Here is a 14,984-nt window from a genome sequence, read left to right on the forward strand (position 1 = left end):
GCTATACTATAGGTGGCAAAATGAAAAGATGGAAAAAAATGGCACCCTGGTGATATTATAAAGACATTCCCTAGAGTTTTCCCTACCTCTATATATTTGGATTTACTGCAAAATGAGACATTGCATTTCCATATTGTTTGAGCAAAAGAAGTTCTGTTGCTTGCAACTTTTTGAATCCTAATTCATATGACCTTTCATCTCCTCTTTTTTCATCTCTTAAATGGGAATAATAACACATTCTTTGTTTTGCCGTGAGGATAAAATGTTTATAAAATACCTTGCCCACTGTTGGGAATATTGAACATATTTAATCAAGTAACCATATTATTATAATGACCATATTAATTTCTGATCTTTCAAGACACTCATCATTATTTGCATATGTTTCTGTTTAATGCTGGTCCTTAATATGTGCTTCAAATATTAATTTTCATCAGAAATTTCCTTGGAAAATGTTCCTTTAAACATATTTGCAATTTATCCGTCACTAATATTTGTTGACCCAATAATAATATGTGTCTCTATTACTTAAACCTGCAGCCTTCTTGGTAACCTGACTGTTTTCACCTCTCTATATGTGTGTTCACTCTTCAGACTGTATAACTTCACTATAGTATATTGTTGCATTTCTCTCCCTTTGTTGAAAAGAGTCACTTCCCAAGAGAGACCTAAGTGAAAAACTAGATCTCTGGCTTGGAAGGATAATGGACATTATGATGCTTCTAGTGATGTAACATTAGTTATCCTTCTTAGACACATTGCAGTAGCCATTCAAGAGCTTGGAGATAACCAGTGCCCACCATATACAGCTTTGCTTTCTTTCCTGGGCACAGAGGAACCTGTCCCGGGCACTTAGAGTTAAGGGGATCAATACGACTAATTATGGACAGCAGTCTGTGTAGTCTGTGATTCAGTGGCATTTGACAGTGGGTGTCAGGTCTGCAAATTGCTCACCTCTGTGTCTTTGGAATCTTTTTTCCCAGGTGGTGTAGCCATAAACTGGAAAGAGCCTGGATCCCAGCTTGGAAGGGAACAGCCTTGAAAAGTTGGCTGACCTAAAGACTTTGTGAGTGAGAAATAAACTTTTATGAGTTAGACCACTAAGATTTGGGGGGTTATTTGCTACCAAAACATAGGCAACCCTGTTTGAATACATGGATGTTCCTACTTCATTTCACACCATACATCCTGTGGCTAAATCCATTTTGTCTGGAATCATCTGGGAAGCAGATGCTCCATGTTAGTGAATTTTCCAGATACCCAAATGGATTCAGTACGGGGTTGGGATAAAGGACTGGATGGTTTTTATATGGCTGTGTAGCTTTGAGCCCTGGAACATGGTTAAGTAGAGCCTGAGCAATAATTAAGTTTGACTTTCTCTTGGAGTCCTTTTGTGAGCTCTTTGAAGGTTCTATGCCATTTCTTTTGACCTGGGAAGATGCATCCTTATTCTAGATGGATGGTAAGACTTGTGATTACTTTCTTAGCTTGTACATATCTTCTTACTCCACCAGATCACTCTACTGAACAGGACCCAAGAAGATGCCATACTGATACTGTCCTGTGTGGCCAAAAAATCCACAGAAAATACTCTTGCATCATTTTCCCTGGTAATCTCTGGAATAAAAGCTGGTTCCAATGTGGCAGTGCTCTCAAGGCTCTGATTCCCTAAACTGCCGAGACCAGCTCAGCAGGATGGGGCTGAAGAACAGGTGCTTTGAAACTCATGGAAAAAAATTAACATAAAACAAGACACAGACACATTTATCTTAAGTAAAGGTGGGAACTGGGGGACTCAAGGTCTCAGGGACCAAGAGCCCTGCCTCAAGAAACCACACTGCTTTTGTTGTGCTCTCGAGGATGACATCAAGTGAGGAGGGGCTATGGGTGGAGGATATAGGGTTTGTTTACTATTTTGCAAGTTCTTTTACTATTTTAAAAGCCCCTTAGCTGGTAGAAGGTTAAGCTTTTACTCTGACCTTTAGGCACTTGACAATCATTAGCATTTGAGGAAGCTTGGCCTCAGCTATCTATGCCTAGCATTCCAGAGACTCCTCACTGTGCTTCCAGAAAGGGCATGCCTCTCTGAGGCAACCCTGCATGCCTAGGTTTGCACCTTGGTTCTCTTTGCTAATGCATATCCTGCTAACAATCGCTCATAAACCACTTGGGGCCATGAGGTTCCTCTTTCTCTTATTCTTTAGAGGACCTATCATGCTTGTGCAAACGGCGTGCCAATCTGCACAGGTCTGGGGTGCCTAGAGCAATGCCTTATGTCCTCATTCAGCTGACCCTATGAATAGCTTATACCTTTAGGTCTTTGTTCTTAAGCTTAAGGCATTCACCAGCACTCTGACTGGGTTTTTCAAGCAGGAAGATAAAAAGGGATAAAGTAAAGCAGGAAGATGGGATTTTTTTCAGCAAAGAGGCTAAGAAAATATTGTAGAAACATGTCTCGCAACACTAATCAGTCAACCTCCTTCCCACCCTCTATTTAGCCCACAGTCCTCTTTTGCTTTTTTAGATGTCAGCTCTCTCCTTGATATCTTCTGACTGCAGACTGCAGACAGTAAAATACCTCCAAGGGGTATCCTGGAAGAGCCCTCACTAGAATTGAGGTAAGAATATTTTAACTGTACTTCTACTCCATAGGGGGCTATGTATAGACTAACAGCAAAGCAAAAGCTCTCCTCAAAATATCTCCTTTCCTGTTTTTTTTTTTTAGGGCTGCACCTGCAGCATATGGAAGTTCCAGGCCAGGGGACTAATCAGAGCTGCAGCTGCCAGCCTATGCCACAGGCACAGCAATGTGGTGGGATCAAAGCCCCATCTGTGACCTACACCAGGGATCATGGCAACAATGGATCCTTAACCCACTGAGCAAGGCCAGGGATCGAACCTGAGTCCTCATGGATACAAGATGGGTTCTCTTTCATTGAGCCACAATGGGAACTCCTCCTTTTCTGTTTTTTTTCAATCTGACCCCACGTTTACCTTTGATTTGAATGAGGACTTAAAGAGACCTGGACCAGTTTCTACATCTGCATATGGGGACATATGGAGTGGTAATTTTATCTCAGCTTTGTCTTGCTATTCTAAGATATATAGCATGAGTGTCTCAACAGATAAATAAGATATAGCAAACAAGCCCCATGGCAATATCTTGTTATATAAAGCTATCTTTTTAAAGCCTGGATTATTTCTATTTTAATAATTTTTCAGCGACACGCATTTTCAATGTGCTCTTATAAGCTTAAATTATTTATAGATAAATAAAATGTTTTATTATGCATATTAGTTATTATATTATGACTGAAAAATGCATGCCTTTGGGGAATACTGACTTTGTGAATTCGCTTATTTCTTTATCGAATGGCCCTAAATGACTATACTGTAATAGTAATGTCACAGGAAAAAATTGAAGAAATTTGAAGTATTGAAAACGATAAGACATGTGAGAGATATGAAATTATTCTTTAATCATTTGAAGGTTTATCTTGCGGAAGAGGGATTAAAATTATTTTATGCTGTCCTGGGGGCAGAACTGAACCCATCCCCTGTGGAACTTTGGCTCCACATGAAAATGAACTTTCTAATGAATAAAACTGTGGCATCGACTGGCTGACTAGTTACTAAAGCTGTTTCTCATCCTGGAAACACAGTTAGATAACATTTCCCAGCCTGTCTTGCCGTTTAGGTGTTTCTGTGTGATCGCGTTCTGACCAACGGAATGTGATGCTTGCTAGTTCAGACCTGGTCCTTAAATGCCTTCCTTGTAAAATCTTCCATGCTCTGTCTCCCATCACTGGCTTGATGCTGATGCTCCTGAAAGCCTTAGAGGCTACGTGTCAAAGTTGGAAGAAGCCTGGCCCCTGAATCGGTGCTCGGCAGAGAGCCTACTTCAGGTCAGGTAATCTACTTTGGGCTTTACTTGATGGAATTTATTTGACTAGATTATTTGTTAATAAGAACTGTCTGGAAATGGAATGGGCTCCATTGGGAAGTAAATTTTCTGTGACTTAGAGTATCTCTTCAATAAGCATAACTTAGAAGGAATTATATATTTGCACAGTGGTTGAATTACCTGTTCTCTGAGCTTCCCCTAGACCTGAGTTTGTTTTTTTTTTTTCATTCAGATATTTTTTTTCAAACTTATAATACTCTTGAGACTTTCATTTTACAGGTGAGACCCTTGTTCCTTTTAATGCCCTTCAATGTCTCTTCTAATATGCTGCTTCTAAATTGCTGTGAATAGCTTAGACAACACCAAACTTATGAACTCTGGCCCTGAAAAAACAATCAATATAAAAAAGGCAGGATATGAAATTTTTTTGTTTGTTATTTTTTAGGATATAAATTTTTATAGAGAGAGGCTGAGTCTCATTTTGCCATATATTTATATGCATATGCACACAAAGAAATCTTTTTTCATTAGAATGAAATACACAAGACAGCAAAAGGGGCAATTTCTGTGTGCTGGGATTACTATGAACATTCTTTTCTTAAACTTTCTTATGTTTCATTTTATTTAAACTAAAAACATAAAAACAGATTTTTTCATAATTAAAAAAATAAACTATTAAGGTTATTTTAAAAATTAAAAATAAATAAATTTTAAGTTAAACGTGTGAGGGTCACAAATGAAATCAGAATACAATTTTGAGTGTAGATGTTGCCGTAAACATTATCTCTAGACAGTGAAACTCTTGTCATCAGTTCATGTGATCTACCACGTGGCCTCCAGTTAAAGGAGGTTGCTTTACTGTACACACATTTCAATTTTATTTTTATCCAACACCTGGCCTCCATTTCTCATTGCTCTATAAAAAGGAAAAGCAAGGGAGAAGCTGCATTTATAGTTGATGTTAGAACTATTTATCTCATGGTTTATGGCTCATTTCATTAACCAATTGTTTACATACCACCTATTGTGACCCCATGTAAATCTTTGATGGGAACAATTACTCACAATTGCAGACCCTAAATGAATGCCTTTTGTTATAGAGAACATGATGGGATATTATTTTTTATTCCCTGTGGAATTATAATTGGATAACTCTCATTATAGCTCTCTGTTTTATTACTCTCTGAGTCCTAATTTGCCTTTCAATTACTTTTCTATTTATTATTTTTCTCTTAAAATCTGCAGCTATCATTTTGTAAGGTTGTAAGAGAACCATGTTTCTCTGATTTATTTTATTTCTCTCTTTTTTTTTTTTTTTCTTTTCAGGGCTGCACCTGCGGCATATGGAAGTTCCTAGGCCAGGGATTCAATCAGAGCTACAGCCGCCAGTCTACACCACAGCCACAGCAGCTTTAGATCTGAGCTACCTCTGTGACCTACACTATAGTTCACTGCAACACCAGATCCTTAACTTACTAAGCGAGGCCAGGGATCAAACCCACGTCCCCATGGATACTAGTCAGGTTTGTTTCTACTGAGCCACAACAGGAACTCCTATTTCTCTCCTTAAAAGGACTCCAAAACTAACCTTGGAAGAAAAGGCCATTTTTGAAGTATAATAAGACAACTGAAAAATCTGATTGGTGATTTCCTCCTGCCTCTAATCACAGGGAAAGACCCTAGGTTAAATGCCTAGTTTGGAGATGCCAAGTTAGTTATGAGGAGTGTGTGGTAATTTGGGTGTCTGTTCTGAGCAGAGAGTTTTTAGCAATAAAATGATTCCAGCAGCTCTGAATCATTCTGAACACAGAGAACAAATGTTATAGGAGCCTTGAACCCATGGGTCCATGCTGTTCCTACAAAGAGTTGACAGTTACATCCAGATGGCTCAGAGGAGCCTTCCTGGTTCTTGACTGGGGCCGAACAGCTAAATTATACCTGCACTTAGAAATATTTTCCAAACCCCAAATCAGCAATAAGAACATTAAAAGTATTCAATACAGATGATGCTAATACTTTTGGGGCCCTGTTCTTTATATGCATCATTTAATTCTTAATAGCAATCCTCGGTGGTAAATATGTAAACAATCAGGTAAAATAAATGTCATGAGAAATAAAAAATTTTTTTTGGTATCAAGAATAAACACAGTTTCTCCCTTGCATTCTCTTTTAATAGAGGAAGGAGATTTGGAGACAAGTGAGGAACGTCTGTATTCCTGTATCGCAGGTAAGAAGGCTGATGCACAGAGAAGTCAAGATGTTTGTCCAAACTGATACTGAATATTTAATATCAGGGTTTAAATTAGGGGACACATTTGATACTGGAGATATAACGTGGATGTAAGAATAATGGCTGTCATTTGCTTACATTACATCTAATCTTTGTAATAACCCTGCTCTGTAGGTATACTGCCCCATTTTCCAGCGAGGAAACTGAGGCTCAGTTTTAGTGAGGTATCCATGGTTGCACAGCAAGACATTGGTGGGGCTGGGGCAGATACCGAGTGTCCTCTGAAAACCCACAGTGTTTTCCTGGACCGCACAGCCAGACACCTTCTTCCTGAAGTTGTTCCCAGACCTTTTCTCTTTTCACTCCCTTCCTCCTTTTTGTAATTTTCCCAAATGTTAGTCAAGGATATAATGCAAGAAAATAAGAAAATTCCAATTTCAAATAGACTTAGAAAACAGGAACATTGTCCCATTTTCTTCTCTTTTGAATTTGGATATGGGGTTTGAAGTAGAATTCTCTACATTTAAAGGTGAATGAATAGTAACACTGCTAGTGAAATGACATCATAAACACCGGTGAAATGACATCATAAGGAAAGATGGAAAGAATGGGAGAAATAAAATATAGCTTAATGTGATTGAGGATAGGCATGCAATGTGTGGAAATAAGGTTTTGAGAGAATGGATGTCTGGGAAGATTTAATAGAACAATTAATTGGGGAGTTCCCATCGTGGCTCAGCAGAAATGAATCTGACCAGTATCCATGAGGATGCGGGTTCGATCCCCAGCCTCTCTCAGTAGGTTAAAGATCCGGTGTTGCCGTGAGCGCTGGTGTAGGTCACAGACGTGGCTCAAATCTGGCATGGCTGTGGCTATAGTGTAGGCCAGTGTCTGCAGCTCTGATTCAGCCCCTAGCCTGGGAACCTCCAAATGCCTAAAAAGGGGCCTAAAAAGATAAAAAAAAAAAAAAAAAAGAACAAATAAATGAAAATTAGACTCTAAGAGCATTGTGTAATATGCATGTATGATCAGTTGCACAATTCATACAGTTTACTACAAGGGTCAGAGCCATTCCTTTATAAACACACACACACACAAACACATACAAATGTATCCTTATTTAATGACTTAGATCTCTCCAAGGAAAAGAGTCTTCTTCTACATGTGTAGTTTCTTTCAGGAGAGAGAAATGATTGATAATAGCATAAATTGATAGCAAGTATTAGTTCAAAGCACTACCCATCATATTCATTTCAGACTTTCAATATTTTAGATTTAATATTACAAATAGTGGATAGCATTTTCACATGATTTACAAGCATTTTCAGTACAAAATAATTGAAAAACATTAGAAAGACCTCCTGGTTTATTTTCTAATTGCATCCTTCATGTAGAAATTTCTGCAAATAAGAAAACGGAATGTGAAAAGAAAAAGAATTTTTTTTTCCAGAGATACATGTTGCTAAGTCTCTAGTAGAAATATAAGCATGCATTTATCTAGCAGGTAGAAGAAATGCTATTAAAAATTAAAAGCTGACCGCAGCTGCTCCTGCCTTCTGGATTAATGGCAGAATTCTTATCTAGATGGTAGATGGATTATTCTGCTTTATTTGCAGAGAAGGAAGAGGAAATGAAGCTGATGGGCCTTTTGGTGACAATAGGTAATATACACCAACACACTTACATGCAACAGAATTTAGATGGGCAAGTGCAGGACAGAAATGAGTTGTATACACTTGAAGAAAAAGCAGGAAAATCGTAGCTCAAGATTTCAGGGAGGTCTAATAACATAGGAGGGAGGCAGAGCAACTGAGCACCAGTGAGAAACTAAAGAGAAATGAAATATTGATGGTTGCAAGATTTCTAGGCCTGGCAGTATCTACTTTTGAACTGGAAATTGCTTCTTATCTGATATTTTATCTACTGATTCTTCACCAACCCAATTTTCTACTAGAATTTCAGTAAAACTTCAATATACATGAAAGCTTTGTATCCGTGATATTTTGGATGAAATGCATGTACAAGGCATGTAAAAGTCAAAATCACATTGTTTTTATAGAAATTTTTCTTATTGGAGTGCCAACTTTTAAGTAATGAATTCCTTAGTTTGAAAGGGACTTGGACATTTTTATGCATATATTTTTGTATACAATTCTATTGTCTTAATGACAAATGCCCACCTAAAGACATTGCTTGATTGTAATTGACACTCTTTGTTAAGAAACATTGATGCTTGTTATATCTTCATTCACACATTTTTAGGCCTATTCTCTTCCAGTTAAACAACTTGTACATGAAGTTTTCAGTCCTGGCAGTTTCGCAAGTTAATTCACCCATATGATAGCTGAAGTTGCCGCCACAATAGCCCTGAATTTTCTGAGTTCTGAGTCCTTCTCAGACTGGGGCCACTTAGCGGTGTCGACATCCTTGTCTTTTACCTTTTACCTTGAGCCCCTCTGAGCTTGATGATCTCTAAATCTGGCAGTGGAACAGGTGAGAGGAGCTGAGCAGCAAGGTCAGCAAAGGCCAGCTGAACCCCTCAGCTCCATTCATGCTGGTCATTGAGATGCCCATGTTTGAACATTGCAGGAGTCCTGAGAAGCGATTTTTTTCAAGTTGTAAACTTTACCTTACTTAGCCCTTAGATGCTTTGTGAAATAGAATTTTTAGCATGAGCCTCACTATAAAGATGAAAAAACAGAGACTCAGACAAGGCTCCTGGTCATGAACTAATATGTGGCAACCTAAGGTTCCATTAGCTTGTTTTCCTGCTGTATCTGCTCCCTGATTCTTAAACATCCTGAAGAACAAACATAATAGTTTGAATTACATCTCATCAACTTTATCCCCCTCTTCCTCTTTTCACTCTGGTGCAGTTGTTCATGGGATTTAGGCCAAAACAAAGTGAGAGGAGGGAAAAGGAAGGAGACACAGTGAGACATGGTACCTAAGAATTAACCACATTATCCTGGGAATAGACCAGAGGTCCGTCCATCTGAAATCTTAGACTGCAATTGTGAATTGTGGAAATTTTGTGATCTCTTCAAATATTAATGACTGAAATAGAACAAAGCAGACATACTCCTGTGACTTACAAGTTTGAGATGCACTCATCTCTACTTCCCCAGAGTCAAGTATTTCATAAACATTATTTAAGTCATCCAACAGTTTTATTCATTCCACTTTGAAGTGGAAACAAATCTGAAATTCAAAAAGGCAGTAAATTTAGGTCAAAGTCATACTTGACTCTAATGAAAACGTGTATAATTTAGTTGAGTTTAAGTTCATCTGGGCAAATGCCCAAGGGCATAGCCTGCTATGTTGCAATGGCCTTCTGTGTGCTCACCTTCCTCCTTCTGATCTCTCTACTTCCTCCTCCTCTTCCCTAAGTCCATCCTTCTTGTCTCTCCAGCATAAAGTCCCTATGTCTGAAGAGTAAATAACATACCCCTTAGTCTGGTATTTCATATGTACCCCTAATCTACCTTTTCAACTTCTACTAAACACTTTTTGAGCTCTGCACCTTCTCTACATTTTTAGGTCTCCACACCTTTTCATGTGATGGTCCTTCCTCCTTGAGACCCCTGTATTCGTCTCCAGTTTCCACAGGCCCTTTGCTTCAAGACACCTCCATGACCTGTCATTTAAGAAGCCTTCCCCAATCTCTGCTTCTCCCATTCCACAGCACTTCCTTCCCTCCTTTGCATCCATTTTTATGAAGGTAGGGGATATCTGTTCAAGATCCCTCTTCTGAAACCTGGCTGTCCTTACTTCTGTGGTTCCTTCAACATCTGCTGTGATTTTTTTTAAGTGGCAGTTCCTTTATCTTTGTGCCTTCTTCTTGCCACATTTAACTGGTCTAGTTGGGGCGGTCATCTCCAGCTAGAAATGTAGTTAATCAGAGTCTTAAGATTTTTTTTTTAAAAATAGAATTGAGGAAAACAAAAAACAAAACAAAACAAACGAAAAAACAAACAAAAACTGCACCAGGCTCTCTCTGGTGGCCAGAATTGTTGGGAGTTAGTTTGGGGAGATGTAAGTAAGCTGCCATGTGCTTCTGCAGAGAATAGTAGTGCCTAAGCTGGTGATCAGTGAAAAGGGTGAAAAGGAGGAGAGGAGAGGAATAAAATGCTGGCAACATCCAAGTCCTGCTTCCAGTGGTTTCTGGGTTGAACCTTCTTTGCATTCCATGAGCCAATTTGCCAATTAGTTACTCGTTGTCTCTTAGTTCCAACCCACCTGTCTGTAGTCTATAAACTGCCTTTCCCAGACCCCTATGCCAGCTGGCTCCTTGATAGCTCCTGGGAGGCACTAGCGAGAGATAAGAAAGCCCCGGAGGAGCAGGGCCTTCTTTCCTGGTCTCTGGTTGTTATTATCAGTGTCTTCCCATTAGTGACAGTTAACTGTAGCTCTCAGCTTCTGTGGCACTCACTCCCAGTAGCTGATTTATCATGGCCTCTCAGAGGGCTGGGATGGGAGTTGCCCCTTACTCAAAGTCTGAGCATCAACTCCACAGCTGCTGCTCGGAGATCCAGGGTTCTGGAAATGTCCCCCTTTTGTTTTAGTCCCCTGGCCTGGGGGAGACAGCTTCTTCCTGCAGTTACCATCTCTGTTCCCTTTTTGCCCTTTCAGCCTTCCAACATTTGTGAAACTATTTCCTAAATATTATTCCCTCAGATATCTAATGGTGATTTCTCTCTTTCTGACACATACATTAAAGAACAAAACAAAACAAAAAAAACCTTCCCTTTTGTTTAAGATGGTTTACACTGAGGTTCTGTCACTTGCTATCAGATCTCTTCTGACCAACACAAGCACTCTTTATGGTTATTGCTTAGAGTAGCAGCCACCATGACCTGAATGTTCACTGTCTACAAGACACTGTGTAATTACTTCATCGGCATACTTGTATTTAATACTCCCATCCCTATGAGATAAGCATACTGAGCAAAGAAGCCTCTTTCAGCATTCATCTGTTATCTTTACCTGGCTCTGTCCACACACACAGGCTCACACACTGTGTTCCCTCCAGAACCTACAGGCATTTACGCCCTTTCCCTTTCTCTATCAATAGCCTAGTGGGCAGACTTCATATCTGTTATCAAGAAACTGGTTTGTTCCTAGTACCAAAGAAAAAGGGTCTCTGCATGCCTGAATGAAGTGCATCTGACATGTGAGTGACGTTGTCAGGAGTGCAGGGCCCACCACATGTGCGTCTTCTCTGTGACCCCTCCACCAGCTGCCTAACTGTGGATGACAAAACTGGGACAAGTGCCATTGGGCTTTGATAGACTGTCTTTGCTTTCCAGAAACTTCTTTTAAAATCTAAGCCCCCCAAAGGAGCTTTGGAGTTTCCAAGGCCAGGGACAGAGAGTCTTGATTTCATTTAACATGTTAAAGACCCAAGTCTTGTGTCTAGATAACTCCCTAGAGATAGGAGGTAACCAGGGTCCAGGAATGACTGCAGAACAGGTCCAATATAGACCATCAAACATTCTGTGTTGATTCCTGATTCTAATGCAGCATCCTCACTGAGTCATGTGCCTGCCTCTCAAAATGGCACTGTTATCCAGGAAGAAGACTCTGCAATTGGCAGGACAGAGATGGGTGAAATCGCTCAGAGGACCAGGCCCAGCCCACTGAGGAGAACCATTTGATTCCCATGCCAATGGGAATCACATCTGAGCTTGCTCAGTCTTTTAAAATTGCCCACTATAGCCTTCTCCAGGCTCTGTAGACAACTTAGTTTTCCGTCATTCCATTCTAATGGCCATGCTGCCATCTTTTCTATGAGGGTTCCATCATGCCTTGCAATCTAATCCACTTTTTGTAGTTTAGCCCAAAGACTGCTTTGGCAGAGGCTTTCTGCCCACATCATTATTTTCATTTCTCCCTTCTAGTGTAATGATTGAACTTGCTCATTAGCAACTGTTTATCCAAGAACTTAGCAAAACAGCTCTTCCTGAGGGCAGTGCACGTGGAGTCCACCCTTGTCAGAAGGCGTGTTGTGTTATTCCAGGTGGATGAACTAATAGAGGACAGCTGGCTCCCTGAAAGACTTGCAAATCTTCCAGGCTGGCATTCTAAGTAAATCAACTTCTTCACTCTTCTTATCTCTTTTTCTGCTCAATCTACCTGCTGCTCCCAGGAAAATTACTCAACATTCTTTTTGTGTCATCCTCTTAATCTTGCCTTAAAGGCTTTTTCATCAAAGCCTGGCCCAGAGCATTTCAGTTCATCTATTTATTATGTGACTGTTTCCTGTGTGTGTGTGTGTGTGTGTGTGTGTGTGTGTGTGTGTGTGTGTGCCTTTTATTTTATTTTTTATTTTTTGGGGGCTGCCTCAAGGCATGTGGAGTTCCCAGGCCAGGGCCCAGATCTGAGCTGCAGTTGTGGCAACTCAGGATCCTTAACCCACTGTGCTGGGCCAGGGCTCCATCCTGCATCCCAGGGCTTCCAAGGTGCCACAGATGCCATTGTGCCACAGCAGAAACTCCATGTGCCCATCTCCTGAGTGTATGATTAGCCACAAAATGCCAACTGACAAAATCAGAAGTGAGACAATTATCTCCCAAATCTATCTTGCTCCAATAAGCAACTATACTATCTCCTCCTGTCTTCTACTTTACAAATCCACTATCAGTTAACAGAAACTATCAAGATTTCTCTAATGCATTGGTTATGTCTCCAGTTGCAAACTAATACACAGTTTAACAGATAAAGTGTATTTTATTTTACTCTATTGCATTTTATTTTTTTCATTTTATGGCCACAGCCACAGTATATGGATGTTCCCAGGCCAGGAACTGAACCCAAGCCACAGCTGCAACTTACACTACAGCTGTGGCAACACTGGATCCTTTAACCCACTACGCCAGGCCAGGGATCAAAACTGGACCTCCTCAGCAAACTGACTTGCTACAGTCATATTCTTAACCCACTGCACCATGGTGGGAACACTGATATACTACATTTTGATAAAATACCACAAGTAGCATTAATTTGACTTATAAACTTTTTGATGTTTCTTCAAGAGGGCCTACGGGGACCTTAAGAGTCAGACAGTTTGTAGTAAACATTGTGTGGGTGACACAGGACCTGGACTGGACATGAAGAGATCTGAACCTCAGTTCTATCTCTTCCACTTGTTTTCTGTTACTTTGAAGAATTCTTTCCATGTTTTTGGATTCCCTGAATATACAAGGAATTGGACCACATGATCTTCAAGATCCTAGGCTATCCCATGGTTCTAGCACATTACGAACCTGTTTTAATTCTTTATTAAGAAACAGGTGATGGAGTTCCCATTGTGGCTCGGTGGTTAATGAATCCAGCTAGGAACCATGAGGTTGTGAGTTCGATCCCTGGCCTCACTCAGTGGGTTAAGGATCAGGCGTTGCCGTGAGCTGTGGTGTAGGTCGCAGACATGGCTTGGATCCTGCGTTGCTGAAGCTGTGGTGTAGGTCAGCAGCTGTAGCTCTGATTAGATCCCTAGCCTGGGAACCTCCATATGCCACGGGTGTGGCCGTAGAAAAGGGAAAAAAAAAAAAAAAAAGACAACAACAAAAGAGAGACAGATGATAACTCACCTAAGTTTAAAAAAAATTTTTATTGTAATTTTTTTCTACACCATTCAAAATTTCAAAAAAAAATTCCTCCAACTAGACCATTGAGGCTCCTGGTTCTCTATTTCCCTTTTATTATCCCTGAGACTATAATAAAATCGCATTTGAGTGTTGTAGTTGTGAACCTTCTGGAATAAGAGATATGAAGAAAGAGGTCTGGTGTCTCCACTTGGACAAGAGTGTGCAGGGGGTCAACGTGGAGAGGTCAGGGACCATCAGTGACAGACTTCAAAGGACAAAGGTGAATCTCAGGGACCCATGTGGTTTGATTCACCAGCCACTGATCTCCAGTGAAGGATTCTTATTTTGGTTCCAACCTAGAAAGCTATGGGCTTTATATTTACTAAGAAAGGAAGCTTTTCATTAAGGTATTTAACATTCATTCATTGAAATAGAGTAATTACTACATGCCAGGTAGCAGGCTAGGGACAGGTGATGCAGAGAGAGAAGGGTAGAGGATCCCAGTGTGGGGACACAAGTAGCCGGATAATCGACTAATAATTACAATTATACCACGTGGTAAGTGCTATGGTAGTTCTGGTATAACTGGATCTCCCTGCCCACCCCGTTTCCTCCCCTGTGATGCTCCTTCCTTTCCTATGTGGCAGCAAGGGAGTGAGTGTGTGTGTGAGTGAGTGAGTGTGGGTGTGAGTGTGTGAGTGTGTGTGTGTAGGGATCTGCCCATGAGAACAGTGTTCCACTCCTTTTATCTTAGCTACCACCTTTGCCTGTATACAAAGGGATCTCTTAGCCCCAGATGTGATATCCCTCAAATGGAAAAGTATGTGTTTCTCATTCTATGAGTGAGCAGGACTGTGAATTACCTGCTTTGAGATTACTCGCTCTGTTAACCAGACCTGATTATATCACAAACCACCTAAGAGCAAGCACTCTTCACCTAGGTAAATATTCTGTTTTTCTAAGATAATATACATCTCTTATGATGAGGTTAACACGTTTGTGCTATTAACATAACTCTTGACCTTGCTTCTTACAAAATAATGACGCTGGCAGGATACTGTTAAGAAATATATGGCGAGTTCTGTTGTGGCCCAGTAGATTAAGGAACAAGCATGGTTGCTACAGTGGCTTGGGAAATATCTGACCTCCTCCTAAACCTACTTATATTATAATGCCCACTATCTTAGCCTGGAAAGTTTGTGTCTGGACCAGATGGACCAGTATTAAGGTATTTTAACTTTTTTTAAAAATCATATTATCTCTC

At 40.2% G+C, this 14,984-nt stretch overlaps 1 long non-coding RNA gene across 17 annotated transcripts in view; it reads left to right on the top strand.

Annotated features, from left to right (window-relative positions):
• The window catches only part of LOC102162079 (uncharacterized), a 111,601-nt gene that overhangs the window by 30,608 nt on the left and 66,009 nt on the right, over positions 1-14,984 (top strand). For 10 of the 17 annotated variants that reach the window (XR_014808055.1, XR_014808046.1, XR_014808048.1 and 7 more), the window contains 5 exons: positions 984-1,066; positions 1,515-1,712; positions 2,525-2,618; positions 3,833-3,910; positions 6,081-6,131. This is a non-coding gene — a long non-coding RNA (uncharacterized LOC102162079). The remainder of the gene's footprint in view (positions 1-983; positions 1,067-1,514; positions 1,713-2,524; positions 2,619-3,832; positions 3,911-6,080; positions 6,132-14,984) is intronic. The other 7 variants (XR_014808057.1, XR_014808056.1, XR_014808051.1 and 4 more) reach the window with 2 other exon arrangements.

The sequence above is a fragment of the Sus scrofa genome, chromosome 6 (genome assembly GCF_054392235.1).
Source record: "Sus scrofa isolate SSC_HxYL_T2T_F1_AM1 chromosome 6, Sscrofa_HxYL_maternal_Yorkshire_Landrace_v2.0, whole genome shotgun sequence".
In the NCBI taxonomy this organism is placed as follows: domain Eukaryota; kingdom Metazoa; phylum Chordata; class Mammalia; order Artiodactyla; family Suidae; genus Sus; species Sus scrofa.